The following is a 23631-nucleotide window of genomic DNA, read 5'->3' as shown; positions in this document are numbered from 1 at the left end:
AGCATGTGGGCTAGAGGATATTGTGGTGATTTTGAAAACACAATGTAACACATACTGAAAGGGGTTACTATGAGTGTAGCAAGACAATGAAAAATTAATAGAGAATAATAGAGACATAACATAGTGAGACTTTTGAAATTTAAGGTTAAGGAAAGAACAATATAATCATTCTGAAAGAAGAAATAATCACATGCAAGGGGAAATTCAGGCTGGGCTGAGATTTCCACACAGCAACGTTCAAGAACAGGAGATGACGGAGCACTTTCTTTAGAGTTAGGACAAAAGGCTTTTTCCCCAATAACTTATATCTAGTCCATACATACAAGTGTTGTGTATAAAGATGACAGGAAGAAATGTTTAAATATGTAAAGGCTCAGAGTATATATCATCTATTAACCATTATGAAAAAATCTTCCTGAAGACCAAATCTAGCCACATTAAAAATAAAGAATGAAAATTCAAAATAAAGGAATCATGAACAGATCTCTTTGTTTGAACATAGAAATGTAAAAATCAGCATTTTCCCCTTATCTTCTAGAATTCATCCAAAAATGAATGAAAGACAGAAAAACCATGTCTAGTGAAATTGGAAGACAGCTAAAGTCCAAGATCACAAGATATAAAAAATAATAATAAGTAAAAAGGGTAGGAGGAAACTTTTGGGGATGATGAATATGTTTATGGCATAGATTGTGGTGATAGTTTCAAAGATGTATCCTTATCTCCAAATTCATTAAGTTGCATATTTTAAATATGTACAACTTTTTGTATGTCAATTGTACCTCAATAAAATGGTTTTTAAAAAAAGATATCTAGAAGAATGGCTTAGAGCAGAAATCATGCAGTGGGGTGAGTAGAAACCAATAAATGATGATGTAGAGATGGCATAGAGAGCTTCAAATCAGAAAAAGAGCCAGCAAAAAGTACAGTATCAAAGAAGAAGGTCATGCCAGGTGATAAACCCAAGTTTCTTATTTTCAGCAACAGATAGAGTGATACATCTGGCATTAGTTTTACTTGACTCAATATGGTCCCAGGAAGCAGAGGAATTGGGACTAAATGAACAATCCTATGGACAACCCATATGTGCAAGCAGTACTGTCTCTATTGCAGCAGAAAGGAGATTGAATTGAGAAAACGTTCAGTGATACCTGTCTCCATTGCATGGGGAAAATCACACCCAGAATCCTTGATCACAAGAAGAATTCATGCTTGTCCTGAATACTATTGTTTTTTGTCTGACATATACTCCTGGCAAATAGTTGGTGCAGGAAACAGATTTTTCAATGATAAATAATACAAGAAAGCACCAGCACAGGATCTGTTCAAAGACAGAATTGGAAAACAGGAAGGAAATTTTTCATTATAAAATTAAAAAGATATCAATATGTAAATTAACTCTCCTATCAAGGGTACAAAGCAAAAATGCAAAAGCTCTGGGAAGATATGTTGAGGCAATAACAATTATCATCTGGTTGAGCTCAGGGAAGTATAGAAAAAACACAAAACTATTAAGCAAATTAAGCTGAACTTGCAGGAAGTTCACTTAAGAATAGACTGTTCTGAAAACAAAGACAATGGAAAAAGTAAATGAAATTAAGTAGAAAATATATTAATATGAGAATTATGCAATTAAGGAAAAAATGACATTTAAAATATGACTGATTTGGAAGTCACATGCTTAATTAGAATCCTCTATGAAGAGATGGTAATTGTGAAACAATGAATATATAAGGATATAAGTTAATAACTATTTTTGAAATTAAAAAAAATAATGAACTTGCAAATTGAAAGGCTATATTGTGTTGTTCCCAGAAGAAAATGATGGGTAACAATGAGACATACTTCAGGAAAGTTATTTGTCTTTTAATGTACAAAAACAATTCATCTGGGAAGCCTGATGAGAATATAAAGCAACTTATTTTATAAATTAATTCAACTTATACTTCCCCACAGCAATCTTTTATGCAAGTAGTCATAGAACAATACCTACAAAATGCTACAGGAAAGAGAATGCACCCAAGGATTTTATGTCTAACCAACTGTCATTCGAGTATAAAGGCAATCTACATGGTTTTGAGTGTTTTAAATACTTTTTACTTATTCCCTTAAATTTTATTTTAGAAATTAAAAAAAAAACTAGAATAGATAAATACTTGTATATAGCCTCCATTTGAATTCAACAATTTTTATCTTTTTTGGTATATTTGGTTTATCTCCAGCCTCAGCTCGCTTCCTCCTTTCTTTCTATGCCCTTAGCCCCTCCCCTCCTCTCTCTGTTTCTCTGTCTTTATCTATTTAAAAGTAAGTTTAAAGGCTTCCCTGGTGGTGCAGTGGTTAAGAATCTGCCTGCCAATGTAGGGGACATGGGTTTGAGCCCTGGTCCAGGAAAATCCCACATGCCGCAGAGCAACTAAGCCCATGTGCCACAACTACTGAGCCTGCGCTCTAGAGTCTGCGAGCCACAACTACTGAGCTCGTGTGCCACAGTTACTGAAGCCCGCACACCTAAAGTCCGTGCTCTGCAACAAGAGAAGCCACCACAGTGAGAAGCCCACACACTGCAACAAAGAGTAGCCCCTGCTCACCGCAACTAGAGAAAGCCTGTGCACAGCAACGAAGACCCAACACAGCCAAAAATAAATAAATAAAATAAATTAAAAAAAAAAAGTAAGTTTAAGACTTCAAGTCACCTCATACCTAATTACTTAAACATTCATTTCCCAAGGATAAGGATAATTTCTTATATAACATTATGCTGTTATCACATCTAAGAAATAGAAAATGATTCCATAATTTTATTTAATATCCAGTCCATACTAAAATTTTCTAAATCATCACAATTTATATATTTGACAGTTTGCTATTTTAGGAACTGAAATCCAACCTAGGTTGTTGCTATGCCATTGGTGATTTTGTCTGCTTATAGTTTTAGTAAGAAAATCCCCCTGCCTTAAAATTTTTTTTCACTACATTCACTTTTTGAAGAATTCAGGACAAGCAACATACATATTGTTCCAATTCTGCATTTATCTGATTCTTTTCTCTTGGAGGTGTTTAACCTGCTCCTTTATCACTCTTATTTCCTGTAAACTGGAAATTAGATATAGAGGCTTGACAAGCAGTTTCTGAGTTGCACAAATGTAGAGAATATTTTCCCCATGAATTCTTTTTGAGGAATGTACCAAAGGAAAAACTTTAGCTTATCAAGATGTGACTGGAAAATTTACAAAAAAATTTAAAAATCAATGATGATCATTGGATTTATTTTAGTATTATCTACAGTAGAGGCTAAGCCACTGTAAGAGAATGACTCCAAATTCAGTGTCTTAAATTGGATAAAAGTGGGGTTTTTTGGTTCTGTTTTCATGAAATAATCCAGGTATGAGTAGTCCAGGGCTGATACTGTAGCTATACTCCAGGAGGGCACTCAGGGACCTAGATCTACACATCTTATTTCTTCACCGTCTCCCAGGATGACTACAGATTTCATCTGCATGGCTTATACTGACTTATCCCCAATCCATGCTCCTAGGGAATTATGGAAGTCAAGAGCAGGCAGCTTCTTCTTTAAGGAACTATCCTGGAAGGAGAACACATTGCTTTACTTCACACTTGACTGGCTTGAACATAGTCAAAAAGACACACCTAGGTAGATTGGAGGCTGAGAAATTTACCTTATTGTTTGATGACTATGAGTGCAGCTAAAATGAAAGGATCTTATTATTAAAATGGAAAATAATATTACTGTGGGACCACTAGCAATCTTTACTACAATTTGAATGTACTAAAAACACTAAAAAGCATGGGGATGGGGGGACAGTAGAATGTAAATGCTAAATGCACTGGCAATGTACAAAATTAGAATTAAAAGGGAAGAGAATTATTACATATTGTCAAACAAAATGGAGTATTATCTGTATTAGATAAGATTATACATTAAGTTATAAGCATAAGCACAGGACATATTAAAAAACTTTAAAACATGACAGTGAAATGTTTTAAAGTAATGGAATCAGAAAATATAGCATAAGTTAAATTAATTAAAAATCAAATTTATCAACAAATGTAAATAACTAGACATGTCAATGAAGAAGACTTTCAGATTGGATTACAAAGCAAAGTCACGTACCATGCTATTTACAAGAGAATTGACTTCCAAAATAATTTAGAAAGGTTAAAAAATAAATATATGGAGAGAAAGATGTTGAGCAAATGCAAAAAAAAAAAGCATAGTTATGATTTTACTTTCAGTCAAGTTTGAATTAAAGAATTAATTGAGGCAATGAAGAGCGTGCTAAGGTGTGCAATTAACAGTGAAGATGATCTAACAGTTATAAATGTCTATGAATGAACAAACCTAACATCATTATGCATAAATTAGAAGTTACAGGAGATACAAAGAGAAATGAACATATATCATTGGCAGTAAAATATAATTTAATTCATGGATTTTAGTCCATGACAGATGTAAACAAAAATTATGTAAAGGTATCAAAGACTTGAATGGTATAATTAATACAACAGGTAGCCTTGAAATATATCAAATTTCATACCTAAAATTTTATATCCCTTTACCTACTCTTTTTTTTTTTTTGTGGTACGTGGGCCTCTCACCGTTGTGGCCTCTCCTGTTACAGAGCACAGGCTCTGGACGCGCAGGCTCAGCGGCCATGGCTCACGGGCCCAGCCGCTCTGCGGCGTGTGGGATCTTCCCGGACCAGGGCACGAACCCGCGTCCCCTGAATCGGCAGGCGGACTCTCAACCACTGTGCCACCAGGGAAGCCCTACCTACTCGTTTTTATTTTTTATTTTTTTTAACATCTTTATTGGAGTATAATTGCTTTACAATGGTGTGTTAGTTTCTGCTTTATAACAAAGTGAATCAGCTATACATATACATATATCCCCATATCTCCTCCCTCTTGCGTCTCCCTCCTTTCCACACTCCCTATCCCACCCCTCTAGGTCATTGCAAAGCACCGAGCTGATCTCCCTGTGCTATGTGGCTGCTTCCCACTAGCTATCTATTTTACATTTGGCCTTTACTTACTCTTGAAGGAGTTATAAAAATATATAGACTTCAAGGGAAATCCTAATAAATTAAAAAAGTGTCAATTTAAGAAAATATTGAAACATTGCAAACTGAAAACAAAGAGATACAAATACATCTAGAAATTAATACACAGGAAGTCACTACTTTTTGTAAACTAAACAGATAAATCTACAAAAACAATAAAAATTTCTTTCATTGATTCCTTTTTTAAGAGAAAACCTCAATTGCAAAACATCTGGAATATTATAAAAATGATAACACTACTAATGAGAAACTTTGCAATAGAGCTAAAGCAGATCTTAGAGAAAATTTTATATCCTTAAATAGTTATATTAATGAGCAAAAAATAATAAAAATTAATCAGGATTTACCTGAAAAAGTAGGAAAAGAAAAATAAAACAAAATTTAGGGTATTGTTAATGATATTAATAAAGATAAAACGGGAAATTAGTAATTTAGAATACACGGAAAACTGCATAGAAATAGATGCAGAAGTGTGTTCATTGAAAGAAAAAGTAAAGCAGATAAACTGTTAATCTGATTGAGAAAAAAAATGGGAGGACACACAAATACTTAAAATAGGATAGAAATGAGAACCACAAATACAAAGAAAATAAAAATGCTCACTCTAGACTATATAGTTAATTCTACTCAGAGATAAAAAGAATTGAAAAATTAATTTTTGTAGAAAAAATTAACCAAAACTAACTTTAGAAGTAAAAAAACAAAAACACATATAAGGACAAATTATCACTGAAGACATAGAGAAAGATGTCAAAGAACTATTACCCAGTATAGCACTAAGCTATGTAGTTCCAAGGGAGAATTCAACAATATCATTATAACCAATATCTCCAGGGCTATTTAAGCAATTACAAGACACTGAAAAATTATTTTATGAAGTAAATATATTAATTAAAAAAACAAAGAAACTCCCAACAAGTTATTTCATGGACATCAAAAAACTAATTTTAAACATTATATAGAGAGGCAAAGACCCAGAATAGCCAGCACAATATTGAAGAAGAACAAAGTTGGAGAACTGACTTAAAACTTACTACACAGCTACAGTAATCAAGAAGATTGTGTCATTAATAAAAGAATAGACAAATAGATTGATGCCAGAGAATAGAGAACCCAGAAGTGGACCCACATATAAATAGCAACTGACCTTTGACAAAGGAGAAAAAGCAATTTAATGGAGCAAATATAGTCTTTTCAACAAATGGTCTGTAACAACTGGACATCCATATGCAAAAAAAGAGAAAAAGTTAGATACAGACCTTATACACTTCACAAAAGTTAACTCAAGATGGATCATAGACCTAACTGTAAAACACAAAATTATAAAACTCCTATGAGATAACATAGGGGAAAACCTAAATGACCTTGGGTATAGTGATGACAGTGATAACTTTTTAGATAGAACACCAAAGGCATTATCCATGAATAAATAATTAATAAGCTGGACTTCATTAAAATTAAAAATGTCTACTCTGTGAAAGACAATGTCAAGAGAATGAGAAACAAACCACAGACTGGGAGAAAATATTTGCAAATGACAAAACTGATAAAGAACTGTTATCCAGAATATACAAAGAACTCTTAAAACTCAACAATAAGAAAAAAAATAACCTGATTAAAAAATGGACCAAAGACCTTAACAGACACTTCACCAGAGAATATATACAGATGGCAAATAAACATATGAAAAGACGCCCCACATAATATGTCATCAAGGAAATGCAAATTAAAACAATGAGATACCACTACACACCTATTGGAATATCGAATACTGACAAAACCAAATACTGGCTAGAAGATAGAGTAGTAGGAACACTCATTCACTGTTGATGGGTGTGCCAAATAGTCAAACCACTCTTGAAGACAGTTTGGCAGTTTGGTACAAAATGAAACATAATCTTACCATATGATTCAACAGTTGTGCTCCATGGGGTATTTACCCAAAGGAGATAAAAATGTATGTACACACAGAAAAGTGCACACAGGTGTATAGCAGCTTTTTTATAAACTGCCAAAACTTGGAAGCAAACAAGACGTCCTTAGTGGGTGAATGGATACATAAACTGTGACACATGCAGACAATGAAATTCTTTTTTAACTTTTTATTTTATATTGGAGTATAGTTGATTAGCAATGTTGTGTTAGTTTCAGGTGTACAGCAAAGTGATTTAGTTATACATGTATCTATTCTTTTTCAAATTCTTTTCCCATTTAGGTTGTTACAGAATATTGAGCAGAGTTCCCTGTACTATACAATAAATCCTTGTTGGTTATCTATTTTAAATATAGCAGTGTGTACATGTCAATCCCAAACTCCCTAACAATCCCGCCCCCCCCACACCCTTCCCCCCTTACAAATGAACTTGTAAATAAGTTCATTTGTATCATTATTTTTTAGATTCCACATATAAGCGATATCATACAATATTTCTCTTTCTGACTTACTTTAGTCAGTATGACAGTCTCTAGGTCCACCCATGTTGCTGCAAATGGCATTGTTACATTCTTTTTAATGGCTGAGTAATATTCCATTGTGTATATGTACCACATCTTGTTTGTCCATTCCTCTGCTGATGGACATTTATGTTGCTTCTATGTCTTGGCTATTGTAAACAGTGCTGCAATGAACATTGGGTTGCATGTTTCCTTTTGGACCATGTATTTCTCTGGATATATGCCCAGGAAGGGGATTGTAGGACCATATGGTAGCTCTATTTTTAGTTTTTTAAGGAAATTTCATACTATTCTCCACAGTGGCTGCACCAATTTACGTTCCCAACAACAGTGTAGGAGAGTTCCCTTTTCTCCACTCTCACTCCAGCATTTATTGTTGAATCAGGCTCCCTGACTTCAGACTATATTACAAAGCTATAGTCATTAAAACATTATGGTATCAGCACAAAAAATAGAAACATAGATCAATGGAACAGGATAGAAAGCTCAGAAATAAACCTGTGCACCTATGGTCAATTAATCTACGACAAAGGAGGTAAGACTATACAGTGGAAGAAAGGCAGTCTCTTCAATAAATGGTGCTGGGAAAACTGGACAGCTCCATGTAAAAAATATGAAATTAGAACATTCTTTAACACCATACACAAAAATAAACTCAAAATAGATTAAAGACCTAAATGTGAGACTGGACACTATAAAACTCTTAGAGGAAAATATAGAACACTCTCTGATATAAATCGCTGCAATATCTTTTTCAATCTGTCTCCCAGAGGACTGGAAATAAAAACAAAAATAAACAAATGGGACCTAATTAAACTCAAAAGCTTTTACACAACAAAAGAAACCATACACGAAATGAAAATGCAACCCACAGAATGGGAGAAAATATTTGCAAATGATGTTACCGACAAAGGATTAGTCTCCAACATTTACAAAGAACTCATGCGGCTTAATATCATGAAAACAAACAACCCAATCAAAAAATGGGCAGAAGACCTAAATGGACAGTTCTCCAAAGACATACAGATGGCCAAGAGGCACATGAAAAGATGTTCAACGTTGCTAATTATTAGAGAAATGCAGATCAAAACTACAATGAAATATCACCTTACACCAGTCAGAATGGCTACCATCAAAAAAAATCCATAGATAATGAAATATTATTCAGTGCTAAAAACCATGAGCTAAACCATAAAAAGATGTGGAGGAAACTTAAATGCATATTACTAAGTGAAATAAGCCAATATTGAAAGGCTACGTATTGTATGATTTCAACAATATGACATTCTGGAAAATGCAAAACTGTGGAGACAATAAAAAGGTCAATGGATGCCAGTGGTGTGGAGGGTAGATATAAATAGAGCACAGAAGATTTTAGGACAGTGAAACTACTGTGTGATATTATAATGATATATAAATGTCATATGCATTTGTCTAAAACCATAAAATGTACAAAAACAAGAGTAAACATTGAGGTAAACTGTGGGCTTTGGATGATTATGATGTGTCAATGTAGATTCATTCTTGGTAAAAAATGGTACCATTCTAGTAAGTGATGTTGATAACAGGGAAGCTATGCATGTGTTGGGGCAGGGGTGTATATGAGAAGACTCAGTCACTTCCTTTTAATTTTGCTCTGAATCTAAAACTGCTCTTACAAAATAAAGTTTTTTTTTCTTTTTTTAAAAAGCAAAGAAGAACAGTAAAAGAAAAACAAACACAAACCAAAGAAGTTTAATATACAAGAAGAAAACTACAAACCAATGTCACTATGAATATGGAAGCAAAATGCCAAAGTAATCAGCAGCACATAAGACCATCATACACCTCTTCAAAGTGGTATTAATTCAAGAAATGATAGTTCTATAATGACTAAAATTATTTATAATAATTGATCTAAGAAGAAACAGCCTACCATCATTTCCATGTTGAAAAAGCATTATCTATTCTTGATATGAACAATTAAAAATATCAGAACATATGAATACTACCTCAACATAATAAACATTTCAAACAAAAGGCTGAAACAATCCTTATTGATAAAACTTTAGAAGTATTCTCATCTATGTCAGGAACAAGGCACACACTCCATTATTACCACTATTAATTAAATTGGGTTTGCAGATACTAACCAACATATTTAAATAAGAGGAAGAAACTACAAAAATTGGGGAAAAAAAGAGGTTAAGTTATTACTATTTACAGATGATGTGATTATATATTTGAAAACTTAAAAATTTTCAATTAAACCCACTAATTCAGTAGGGAATTCACTAAGGTGGTAAGGTACAAAATTAATATACATAGTCAATAGTCTCCACTGATACAAATAATAAGTTATATGACATAATGCAATAGAAGACCTTATTTATATTAGCAACAGTAAAATACAGAATGCCTAGTATATTAGTTTTTTTGTGGTAGCCGTAACAAATTACCACAAACTTAGTGATTTAAAACAACACAAATTTATTATCTCACAGTTCTGGATGTCAGAAGTCCAGAATGGTTCTAAATGAGCTAAAATCAGTCGTATTGTATTTCTTTTGGTCACTCTAGGGGAAAACACATTCCTTGCCCTTTACAGTTTCTGGAGGCTGCCCACATTTCTTGGCTCAGGACCTTCTTCCATCTTCAAAACCAGGCCAATTCTTTTTGCACTGCTAGCTCTCTGATTCTTCCTCATCTGCCTCCTTCTTCCACTTATAAAGGATATTTGTGATTACACTGGGCCTACCTGAATAACCCAGGATAATCTCCACATCTCAAGGGCAGCTGATTAGCCATCTTAATTCTATCTGCAACTTTTGTTCCCCTTTGCCATGTAACTAACATATTCAAAGTTTCTGAGCATTAGGGTGTAGACATCTTTGGGGCAGGGAGGGGCATTGTTCTTCCTACCATATCTAGTAATAAATTTAACAATAAAATTGCAATGTTTATTATAAGAAAACTTTGAGATGATTCAGGGAGCTATAAAATAGCGCTTGAACAAATGAAAGGCATATTATTTTCTTGGCTAAGAAGAAATAGCATGTACTTTAATGGAAAGAAACAACATCACAAAGATATGTTATTCCTAAATAAACCTATACATTTAATTCAATACAATAAAAAATTACCTAACTGAATACTTTTGGAAAGAGACAAGTTAATTCTTAAAATACATGTGGAAAACAAAAACTAGCAAGAATAAATAGGAAAATTCTGAAAAGGAAGAGTAAGGAGGTGTTACCAGATGTTAAAGCATATTACTAAGGCTCAGTGATTCAAACAGTGTGATATTACTCAAATAAACAAACACATCAATGGAATCACATAAAAAAGTCCAGAAATAGGCCCAAATCATATAGGAATTTACTAAATGATAAATATTGCATCCTGGTGAAAAAATTGTTTATTAAAACTGAATGGTGTTGGGACTCTTGCTAGCCATCTGGACTGAAAAGTTTTCTTCCATGTCTCATTTTTTATATCAGGGTATCTTCCAAATGAACACAAAATTTAAAGACAGAATTAAAACCATAAAACCACTATAAGAATCCCTGGGTAAAAATGTTATATCAGAACAAGGAAGGCTTTTCTATGACAGAAAACCCAGAATCCATAAGAGAAATGACTGAAATTTTCAGCTACTTAAACACAATAAAAACAGCAACAAAAAAAAAGGCCCAAATTCATCACAAGTAAATTCAAGCAGGGTAAAACTATTTGTAACTCATAGACAAACGTCTAATTTCCCGCACGTATAAAGCATTCCTACAAATTGAAGAAATAAAGACCAATAAATAAATATAAAAATATTTAAGAGGTTATGAAAAGCAAAGAAAAGGAAAGACAATTTGGATTTTAGATATGTAGAAATATCCTCAACCAAACTCACTCACAGTGAGAGAAATAAAGAGTAAATCTACAGTGAGATACCATTTGTCACCTTGTAGGTCATCCACAATCCAAGAGGTTAATAGCATCTGCTGTGAGTGAGGGTGAAGAGAAAAGCCACGCCCATTTATTGCTTGTAAGAATGTAAATTGGTACAGTCCTATTGTGGGGGAGGTATTGTCTATCAAAATTACACATCACATACCTTAACATCCAACAATCTGACCCCTACAATGTATCCAGTTATGTACAAAGTGAAAACATTAGTCACTGCAGCAATCTCCTTTTAAAAGAAAAATATTACAAAAAACTTAAGCATGTATCAATAGGGGACTAGTTAATTAAATTATGCTACATCAGACAATGAATATTATTTAGCTATAAAACATAATGATAAGTCTTTATGTAGAGTATGGAGAAACCTCCATGATATATTTTTAAATAAAAAAAGCAAAGGGTAGACCAATGTGTACAACATTTAGTTGTGTGAAAAAGAACAAAGAATATACATGTAAGAGCCAATACTTATAAAGCACTTCTTATCCCTTCTAGTAGAAGTGACTCTGTAAGGGAGGTACTGTCATTCCTTTTCCTACACCATAAACAACACATCTGTATTATTTACTGCTTTAAAAAAATTAATTTTATTTATTTTGGTTGTGCCAGGTCTTATTTGCGGCTTGCAGCCTCCTTAGTTGCAGCACATATGCTCCTTAGTTGTGGCCAGTGGGGTCCTTAGTTGTGGCATGCATGTGGGATCTAGTTCCCTGACCAGGGATCAAACCCACATCCCCTGCACTGGAAGGTGGATTCTTCACCACTGTGCCACCAGGGAAGCCCCATTATTTACTGCTTTATCTTCAGTGCCTACCACAGAGCCTGACACATAGAGTGCTCACTAAATATTTAGGCAATAAATAAATAAAGAATTTCCTATTTAAAGATGAAAAAACTAAAGCTCAAGTAGATTAAATAGCTTGACCCACGTCACACAACCAGTAAGGGAAGAGTCTCATTTCTGGATAAAATATCTTTGGAAGAATACATGCCCCCTCACTCAAACACACAAACTCATCCCATTAGTTATCTGTGAAGACAGAAACTGGCTGGAGGGAGCTGAGGACAGAGGTAAAGGTCAGACTTTTTCTATATGCCCTTTTATAGTTTTTGAATTGTGAGGTATTTGGACATATTACATATCCCAATGAAAGTACATGAAAATACAGCTCACAGATAGGAATGTTGACAAATAAAACACCAGAGGCAAGCACACGATTTGTTTAAAATATAAATAATACAAATAAATTATATAAGTAAATGTGGTTAATACTGTTACACAAAGGACAATTCTTGAAATATATCTTAAGAGAGTTATGATTTGAAAATAATAGACTGAGAGGAAACCTCAAATAGAACCACAAAAGCTGGGTGGAAAATTACAAGGAAGAGAAGTAGTGGGCTTACTCTAGTTTCTCTGTCTCTCTTGAATGGTAGCCTCTCTGGACAGTTTTTCTGAAGAAGGCACATTGATACATAGGCAGCTAACAATCTTATTTAAATGTATAAACATAATCTCTAACAGTAGTAAAACAGTTTCTACTCCTGTGGGCAATGAAAACAAAGCATAACAAAAAATACCACTGGAAGGAATATTATATGAATATTAAGTGCACAATCACCCCATATGGGCTCATAACTAAATTCCAAATCATGTTAGTAAATTGTCCAAAATAACTAGGAAATCTGAAATAATGGGCTAAGATATAATCAGCATATGTAAACAAAAAGAAGGGAATATCAAGGTTATGCAAACTATAATTTTAGAAAAAAATTATTAAATGGGAACATGGTGGCTTTAAAATTATGAATTAAACAAATTCTCAATGAGCCTTTCTGTTCCACTGACATAATATCAGAATACCTGAAGAAAATGTTGTGGGAACTGAAATGAGACACAGATGGAAGAGCAGTGGGAGAGAGAGAATTTAAGAGATAATTTTTTTGTCCTTGAAATATCATGAATATAAAAGTTGTTCCTACATGATAATCTAAACAGTGTTGGGAAAGATTGATATATTCTAGTCTAAAATAAACATATATACTAAAAGCTATAACCTATAAATTTTTTTTTTCAATGGCCCCTGGAGCATTTTACAAAAAATGTAATCACATATTAGCCAAAAGAAATACTCTTTCAGTTCCAAAGAGGAAAAATACTTTAGATCATATTCTAAAACCACAATCTAATAAAGTGAAAAATAAATGTCAAATTTAGAAACAAAAACCCCAAAACATTTGACATTTTAATGCCTTTCTTTTCTAAAGAACTCTTGGAGCAAAAGGAACTAAAAAACCAATTTCATAGTATTTATAAAATAGTGATAATAATAGTCTCAATATTTTTACTGCAAGCAAAAGTAATAAAAATAATGAATAAAATCTGTAAGTGATGAAAAACAACCAAGTGAACCTAAGGGACACAAATGGAAAAAAAATTAATGAAGACAAAAGCATAAATAAATTAATTAGGAAACAGAAATGGTAGACTTGCCATCAGCTTATTTTAACGGAAAAAAATAATTTGAACCACTTAGGAGAAAAAGAGAAAATGCCACTGAAACATAAGAACATTAGATAGGAGAAAAGAAAACTAATTATTGATGACATTAAAGAATTTTATGATAATACTTTACTATTTCACCCAACTCCATGTTAATAAATCGATAACCAAGGTAGGTAAGTTATATTGTATTAAAATTGGACTATCTAAAATGGACCTAAGAATAGAATGAAAACATGAAAGCCAAAAATACAAATAATCAGAGGTGAAAACTCTCAAAGTTGTCTAAGAGTTATACTTAAAAAGATTACCGGGTTCAGATGACTGTATGGTTTAACTTTATCAATCCAATCTCAGAACATCTAATTTTCATGTTGAATGATTCCACCAAAAAACACACCCCCCCAAAATAAAAGGTCTGCTTTCTACTTCTTGTTATGAAGCCATGGGTCTAAGACGACAAAATTCAACAAATATGGCACAACTCTAAAGACTAATATTCAAAAACTCACATAATAAAGCCACATATTTAATATAATTCAATATGATTCCAGTAGGGTTTATCTCAAGGTGTGCAAATAGGGTTTAATGTGAGGAAATTTATTAGTACAATTCACTACAGTTAAAGAATAAAAGCCATATAATTATTTTGATAGACAGGAAAAGCCTTGGATAGAATTCCATCTTTGTTCCTGATAAAACTTTATATATACATTATAATAAGCAAACACTCCAAATACTTCAAGCTGTTTTGAAAAAATCTTCAACAACTTCAAACAAAATTTTGAACCTCTTTGTTAAGCCTCTAAATCTTATTTCCAGTTTATAGAAAATAGAAGTGATAATGAAGTAAGTTAACACCAAGAGAAAACAATCAGATAGAATCAGATTTGGGGAAAATATGTAAGACAGTTTATAATTATATACATATATACACTTATAGAGATAGCAATTATATTCCTATATATGATTCTTAAGTGTTCAGTGATAAAACATTGTTAGAAACAATGGAAAAGTTATTAATCACCATTATTTTTCACATTTTCTTGCAGATACTAGCCAATGCAATTAAGACAAAAAACTAATTGGCAAACATATTTTAAAGAATAGGGAGAACGTATTTATTTAGGGAGGTTAGGCGAGAAGTAAGAATTAAACTAAATTGATTCCTTGAAGGCTTGCATCTCTAGAGAGCTCTATGGATCTGAGGTGATGTCCAGAGGTTCTGTGCTTCACTGTCAACTACAGTTGAAAAGTTTGAATTCCAGTCTTATCCCACCTTTTAGAGGAGCTGATGTTTCCTTAAACATGAAGGTTAAAGACTTAAGCTCAAGGTCTGGGGCCCTCTCCCAGAACCTGAGGCCCAGCTCTGCTAGATCTCTGTGCTCTGCCCTAGAATACAAAAGACAACAGGAGAACCACTCACTTGATACTCCTGCTAGCTCTACAATCACCTCAATAAAAGCTGTACTTTCAGCCTTGGGGAAATCCAAAAATAAACAACTAAAAAATAAAATTTTTATAAACAATAATAAAGTTTAATTAGATTTTAATTATTATTAAAAGACCATTAGCTTTGCTATATACAAACCAGCATCTGTTAGAAAGAAAATGAAAACCAACATCCAGACTAAAAAATAAATATCCAGCCTGTGAAAATAGAAAAATGGAGATACTGATATGTATGGATACTGACGATCCTTAAGAATTGTCTAAGTCATAATAATCGATCATAATCTCACCAGCCACAGATGTTATTTACAAATGCCAGCAGGGCAAGTGGAATCTGACTGAGCAAGGAACCTTTGAAATGATAAGAGGCTAGAGGAGATAGAAGCTAGATAATCTTAATTCTTCTCTACACTGTGAGGCTTCAGAACCATACCCTTTTCCCTCCCAATCCTCATACCGAAATGTCATCTTGAATATAAACTGGGTTTGGAGAACCTAAAACAGAGAAATCTGAGGGACTGAATTAGCATTACGTTTCCCTAAGCACAGAACACATATACTGAGAGGTGCTCAAAATTGCTCCCGCCAAAGACAAACCTATTTAAATTATGGGATGAGACTAAACTGTACATCACATTGGACACCATTACTTGTTTTATTCTGCAAGCTAATTGTTGGGGGTACATGAGGAAGACTAGATTCACTGTGTAAAATGAGTGAGTTTACATTTTCTCTGAACAATTGAATTGTAGGGTGAGCTAAGTTTTGTTATCAGAGATATATAGATGGATTTTTTTCCCAAGGCACCAACAAAATATGAAAGAAGATAATAAATGCCAACATTTTAACATGATTTTCTCAAGATTGGTTAAGCTTTCAGAGACCTTTCTCCTCTTATTTTTCACATCTTTAAATAAGCTTATAATATGGATTATTTTGGCAATTATAAAAAGTAAACTTAGAGCAAAAAATAAAGAGGATAGAAAAAATAATAGGTAACAATTTTTAAGACATACCACGTGCCAGGTAGTATGCTAAGCCCTTAACACGTGTTAACTCATTTAATTTTTCCATCAACTCCATAAATTATGTTATTACTGTCATTTTACAGAATTGAGGCTTGGAAGGGCTAACCTGACCATGGTCATAAAACTAGGTAATACTGTATCATAGATTCACAACCAGGCAGTCCAACTTCAGAGCATCTAAGTTTAATTAACTTGCTCTATTGCTTCTCGTGCGACACCATAGACCTCCCATTCTATAGGCTCTATCTGGCTCCTATACCTTTTTTTCCCGTCTCATCATTTCTAGGAGCAAAATTTCTACTTGGCTCATTTAGGACTCCAAATGCACTTTATGCGCTATCTGTGGAAAAATTTGAGAGGAAGGGAAAACATAATGTCACCTGTATTTTTTTCCTTTTAGTTACCAAACAGCATTTCTGGCATTCCTAGAAAAATAAACTATCAAACCCACAAGAAAGACAAGACACCGTCTAGTCTACCATACTCGGTCACTTCAAATTATGTTAAAATGTGTTTACCAGTGCCTAGAGCAGTGCTGGTAACATATTAGGTGGATAATATGATTTATTGCTGTTATATCAATAACTCTTTTCTTTGTATTGATAACGTATTTTCACAGATCTTTCTGGCTGCTCCTGCCCTTTGTGCTTTATTTTATAAAGTTCATTTATTGACCATCTATATTGTAACCTATTTTAGGGGATATAAAAATAAGACCCAGTACCCATCTCCAGAATGTTGTAAGCTAGTAGTGAAGATAAGACACATATATACTCTAGGCAGAAGGCACAGATGTAAATGTCTATGAAAATTTTGTGTTGAGAGAGATCCTTTTTAGTCAGAGAAAAAAGAAAACTTTATGAAGAGAATCACATTTAAAGTGAGATATGGGTAGGATTTGAACTAGAGGAAATGGGAGAAACTATGCTGGACAGAAAATCGATATGTGCAATGGCATGGGGAATTGGAAAATGAAACATGCACAAAGATTTGTGAATAATCCAGGTAGATTTTAATCAAGGTAAGTTTTAATGAAGGCTAAAAACATAGATTGAGAACCCATCTGATTATCCTCAAATGTCCAATAAGAGAGTATGCACTATATTCATTAACAAGGGAAGTCATTTACAGTTTTTCAAAAAGTATCACAAGTAGAGATTTAATCTTGTGACCATGCACTATTTTCATTAATGAGGAGAGAAATTAAATGTTAAAAAATAAATCAGAAAGTTGATATAACAGCTCAGGTAAGAACCTATAAGACGAAAGTAGTCCTAGAAATAGGAAAAGAGAGGGCAGACAGGGCTGCAATGTCAAGAAAATATCTGTGGGACTTAGTAACAGATTGTGAGGAAAGAAGGAAATAAAAAGATATGATTCTGAGTTTGCACATCAGGAAGAATTTTGGTATTTTGAAGAAAATAGAAATTCAGGACTAGGAACTGGTCTGAGAAGGAGAAATTACTAATCTACTTTTGTACATGAAGAATTTGAAATACCTGTGGTACTTGGAGATAGATATTAATGTCCTACAGGTGGTTGGAAATATCAATATACAACATACAATTGGTTAATTTTGGGAACTGTAAATTTTGGAGTCATTCACATTATATGACAGTCATAATGTTGAAATGGTCAGTCTATGCATGGTGAAGATTGAGAGAAAAAAAAGAAAGCTGTGCACACAACTCTGAGGAATGCCTACCTTTTAGGAACAAAAGGATTAGAAACAATTAGGAGAGGATACAGGAGAGAAATGGTCAGAGACTGAGAAAGAAAATGAGAAATAATGGATACATTAAGAGGAGTTGGTTTTATAAAAGAAGAGTTGGTTAACAGTTCCAAATGCTGGAACTTTTGAAGTTGGAGAAGGGAAGGCTTTGAAAGGAGCATAGGAATAAATGTTGATAAAAGTCATTATTGACAAATACCTCTAGTAGAGTAATTAGAAAGAACCCAAAATGCAAAATTTGGGGCTGTGAGTTTGTTACTCCCGATTTCCCCTTCATCCTATAACTTGTTTTGTGCACTGTATATTTTTGTGGGTGCTAATCTTATAATCTAATCTTTACTTAGATTTAGTAGCTTATAATGGCCTACCAGTTTTATTTTGCCTAGGGAACACATTTCACAAGTGATTTCAATTTTCTAAGGAAAGCGTTGGTGAATAATTATTTGTTGAGAGGAGCTGTATTTAAAATATAGTGGAAATTTTAGATTGGAGATATTTTAAGACATGGAGAACATAAAATTTTGGTGTCCTTAAATCACAAATAATGCCTATTTAACCTGCTTGATAAACTACTTAGCTTCCATCCACTCAGAATATTCACACACCAATTATCAACCATCTTTGTATCTCAAACATTAAAAATATGGGGCCACCATATCTTGAGAGCAGTTAATTACCTAGAAAAGGAAAAGATTGTTTCTTGCATTCTTCTGACTAGGTGGAGATGAAATTTCTGGAACAGTAAGCTTTTCACTTGTGAAAAGATCATAGGTTATTCATTAGATGGTTAATTAGCACAGAAACACATTTTATCTTATAGAATATTCAGTTGAGATTTTTTTTTTGAAACCTTAGCAACTCTGTTTTGAAATGGTTTCAAGATTCCAGGTAATTATTCAAACTTCAAAAGCAATGGTTAAAACCTATGACATTTCTTTCTGAAGATAAATATAGACTTTTAATTGTGTGTTTATGTGCTTATGTGGTATGTGTGTGTGTGTGTGTGTGCACGTGCACAGTCTTGGAGATGATAGCGTATTTATAAAAATGAAGTGAGTTAAAAAGTGAATAATAATGAGATCAATTCCTTTATAACAGTACTTTCTATATACTTTTATGAAGGACAAGTAGGAGAAAAGTAAGAATATATTTAAAAATTCACAAAGGAAAATAGAGTTCACGTTGAATTTGAGAATTCTAATTTTTTATTTCTTCTACTGCTTTCTAGGAGAGAAAAGCAAATCAACACTAGTCTCAACTTCTTTTCAAATTGTTAATATTTTATACTGTGAAAAAATAAAGGAATGCCTATATTATTTGATGACACACTAGAGAAGTAATTCAGTAATGTTAATTTTAAAGTAAATACAAAATTATTTGGTAGGTTAATCAGACATGGACATTATAATCCAGTGGAATAAATTTTATACATCACCAATGACTATGATTACTCTGCAGCAAGGCTTAAATACAATTTCTAGCCTTGAATTCATATTTTTCTTTGATTTATATGCTAGGTATTTCCTATAAGACAATGTGCTTAAGTATTTTCTTTAACAAAGCATCTTTTTTGAAATATAATTTAATAAAATAAAATTCACTTATTTTAAAGTACAGTTTATTAAGTTTTGACAAATAGGTAATTTGTGTAACTACCACCACAATCATGATATAGAATATTTTCATTTTCCCAGTATTTCCCACATATCCCTCTGCAGTTAATGTTTTTCCTCTACCGTTGGACAACCACCGATCCACTTTCTGTCATTGTAGTTTCACCTTTTCTATACTTTCATACACATGAAACCATACAGTTTGTAATCCTTTGTGTTGACTTCTTTTACTCAGCCTGATGGCTTTTAAGCTTTATCCATGTTGTTGCCTGTATCAGTTTATTCTTTGAATTGTTGAATAGTATTCAATTGGTAAATATGACACAATTTGTTTATCCATTTGCCAGATGATAGACATCTAGGCTATATTTATGTTAACATATTTCATTTTTGTTTGGATAAATGTCTAGGATGAGGATTGCTAGGATGTATAATAATTATATGTTCAACTTTCTGAGAAAAAGCCAAATTAGTTTCTAAGGTATCTTTGCCATTTTGTTTTCCCATGAGCAATGTATGTGAGTTTCAATTGCTCCTGTATTATGTTCATTTAATTTTAGCTCTTCTAGTGTATGTGTAGTGTTTTTTCATTGTGGTTTTATATTGTACTTCCCTGATGATTAATAATGTTTCCTTAATGATGAATTTGTCTTTTGCATGTTTCCTATGGTGAAGTATTTGTTCAAATCATTATCCATTTTTTAAAATGTCAGGTGGTTATTCTTAATATTGAGTTGTAAATGCTCTTTATATTTTCTGGATAGAAGTGTTTATCTGATGTTTACATTTTGCAAATATCTTCTCAAGGTACTTTTTAAATTATTTTTTGATGCTATTGAAATTGGAATTGTTTTGTTAATTTCATTTTTGAATTGTTAATTGCTAGTGTATAGAAATACAATTGATTTTTGTGTATTGATCTTGTATCCTACAGTCTTACTTAATTTATTAGTTCTAATAGTTTTTGGTGGATTCCTTAGGATTTTCTATATATAAAACCATGACATCTACAAATAGAGATACATTAATGTCTTACTTTTTAGTCTGTCTTTCTTTCTATTCTGGATGCTTTTTCTTATCAATTTCCCTGGTTAGAAACTTCAGTGTTGTATTAAATAGAAGTGGTAAGAGCAGGCATTTTGTCTTGTCCTTGGCGATGGGGAAAGCATTTACTCATTTACTATTAAGTATAATGTCAACTGTGTTTTTTTCATAGATGCTCTTTATTTGATTGAAAAAGTTTCCTTGCATATTTTGTTTATTAAATGTTTTTATCATGAAAGAGTGTTGGATTTTGTGAGATAATTTTTCTGTATTTATTGAGATGATGTAGTTTTTGTCCTTTATTAATATGATGCTTTACATTAACTGACCTTCAGATGTTAAACCTACTTGGTATTTTGGGGATAAATTCCACATTGTCATGTTTTATAATCCTTTTTATATGCTGGTGAATATGTTTTACTAGTATTTTGCTGAGGATTTTTGCACCTATATTTATAAATGTTATTGGTTTGTAGTTTTCTTGTAATGTCTTTGGTTTTGGTAACAGAGTAAAACTGGCTTCACAGAATGAATTGGGAAGTGTTCCCTTTTCTTCTGCATTTTTAGAAGAGGTTGTGAAAAATGGGTACTAAATCTCCTTTGAATGTTTGGTCGAATGCACCAGTGAAACTATCTAGACCTGGGTTTTTCTTTGTGAGTAGATGATGATGGTGATGATGATTACTAATGATATTTCTTTACTAATTATAGATCTATTCAGATTTTCTATTTGTTCTTGCATCAGTTTTGGTAGTTTATATCTTTCTTATAATTTGTCCCTTTCATCTAAGTTATCTAATTTGGTGACATACAGTTTTTTATTTTCCCCCAGCCTCTGGAATAGAATATTTTTAAATAGTCTTCCTGTTTTAACTTTTTATTCCTGACTTTAATACTTTGTCTTCTTTTTTGCCTTCTTCATCTGTCTAGCTAAATGTTGTTTTTTCTGATCTTTGAAAGAACCACCTTTTGGTTTTCTTTATCTTTCTCTACCATTTTTTATATCCCCTGTTTCACTTATTCTCACTATAATATTTAACTCTTCTGCTTGCTTTGGGTTTCATTTGTTTTTCTTTCTTAAGGTATAATCTTAGTTACTGATTTCAGATCTTTCTTCTTTTCAAATATGGGCATTTATCACCATAATTTTCCTCTAACTACTTCTTTAACTTTACCCTATGAATTTTGGTATGTTGTATATTAATCTTCTCTTATCTAAAAGCATGTTCTAATCTCCCTGTGATTTCTTCTTTGGTGCATATTTATGGATTACTTGTTTAATTTCCACATATTGGTGAATTTCCCAAATTGATTTCTGATTTAAATATTCTAAAAATTTTAGTCCTTCTTAGTTTATTCTCTTTTGTCAATATCCAACTATTATTTCTGAATGGTATATTTATTTCTAAGTCCTGCCAGTGCTGGTTTCATGTATTTTGGTGCTCTGTTGTTAGATGCATATATGATGTCTCTGATCACTTATCTTTTTCTTAATTTTACATATGGCCTCATAGAAGTTGTCCTGGTCAGAAGCATTAGTAAATGCTCAGAGATTGTCTTTTGAGATTGAGGTTTCTAACTTTTATTTTTGGATCTGTATGTGGCTAGGTGATTGCTTTCACTGTACAGAGAGAGAGTCTGTGAGGTTATCCCACTTTCAACCATGACTTGTAGTTCAGGATTTCTTTTTCTAGTTATTTATTTTCATTCTATTTTATTTTATTTTCTCTCTCTCTGTGGCTCTGTTTTTGTTTATTTTTCCTCCTGGTTATGGGTAATATTTTTCTTATTTTCTTCATACCCAATCATTTTTGATTAATGTCAAACATCATGCATTTTACATGATTGGAAGCTGGATTTTGTTGGGTTCCTTTTAAGAGTGTTGGATTTTGTTCTGGCCTTTGGTTAAATAACATGTCAATTAGTTGAAACTTTTCAAAAATTTTTACGGCATTCAGAGTGACATTTAGTCTGGGACAAATTTAGCTGCACTCCTAAGGCATAACTTATTGGAGGACTCTATCCAATGTACAACATGTTACAAAGTATCTCTACTTTGAATAATGGAGGTATTTTAGTGGTGAAGACAGCAGTGAGAGGTATGAGGATTGTTTGCCATGCTGCTCTCTGGTCATTCCTTTCTGGCTTCAGGTAGTTCCCTACTCCTCATGTGTTGATGAGTACTTAGCCAACCACTCAAGGAGAGTTCTGTATAGATTTCTGGAAAACTCTATCTCCTTCTCTTCTAAACTCTGCCACACACATTCTAGCCACCACAGCCTCCCCAACCTCCGATCTTGTTTTTTTTATACTCTGTGTCTGCCAACCTCTGTTTGCATTGTCCCTCCGTTTACTGAAGCCTCAAGCTGCCTCTAGGCAGGAAACTGGAGAGATCATAGATTCACTTTGTTTCCCTTTTCTAGGATTACTGTCTGAAAAGCATTTTAAAAAATATATATTTTGTCCCATTTCCTAGATGTTAATGGTGAAAAGGCAATTGCTATAGCAATTAATCTTCTATGGGCATAAGCCATGCGACTGCCTTTTTTAACATAAAATTTTCTATCTAAATGAGTGATTATCTTTCAGAGTAGTAACAATGTTCCAACATTGTTAATATTTCATAATTAAAAATAAATAAAAATAGCTAACATTAATCAAGTGCTTACAACTGTGCAATAAAACTTAGAGGCATTTTATAAACAAATTTTGAATTTCTATTAGAATCCTCTGCACAAGCTGATGCATCATTTTAGAATATCTTCTATGACCATAAATATTTATC

This window comes from Globicephala melas, chromosome 18 (assembly GCF_963455315.2).
Source record: "Globicephala melas chromosome 18, mGloMel1.2, whole genome shotgun sequence".
NCBI lineage: Eukaryota > Metazoa > Chordata > Mammalia > Artiodactyla > Delphinidae > Globicephala > Globicephala melas.
This window is presented reverse-complemented; position numbering follows the sequence as displayed.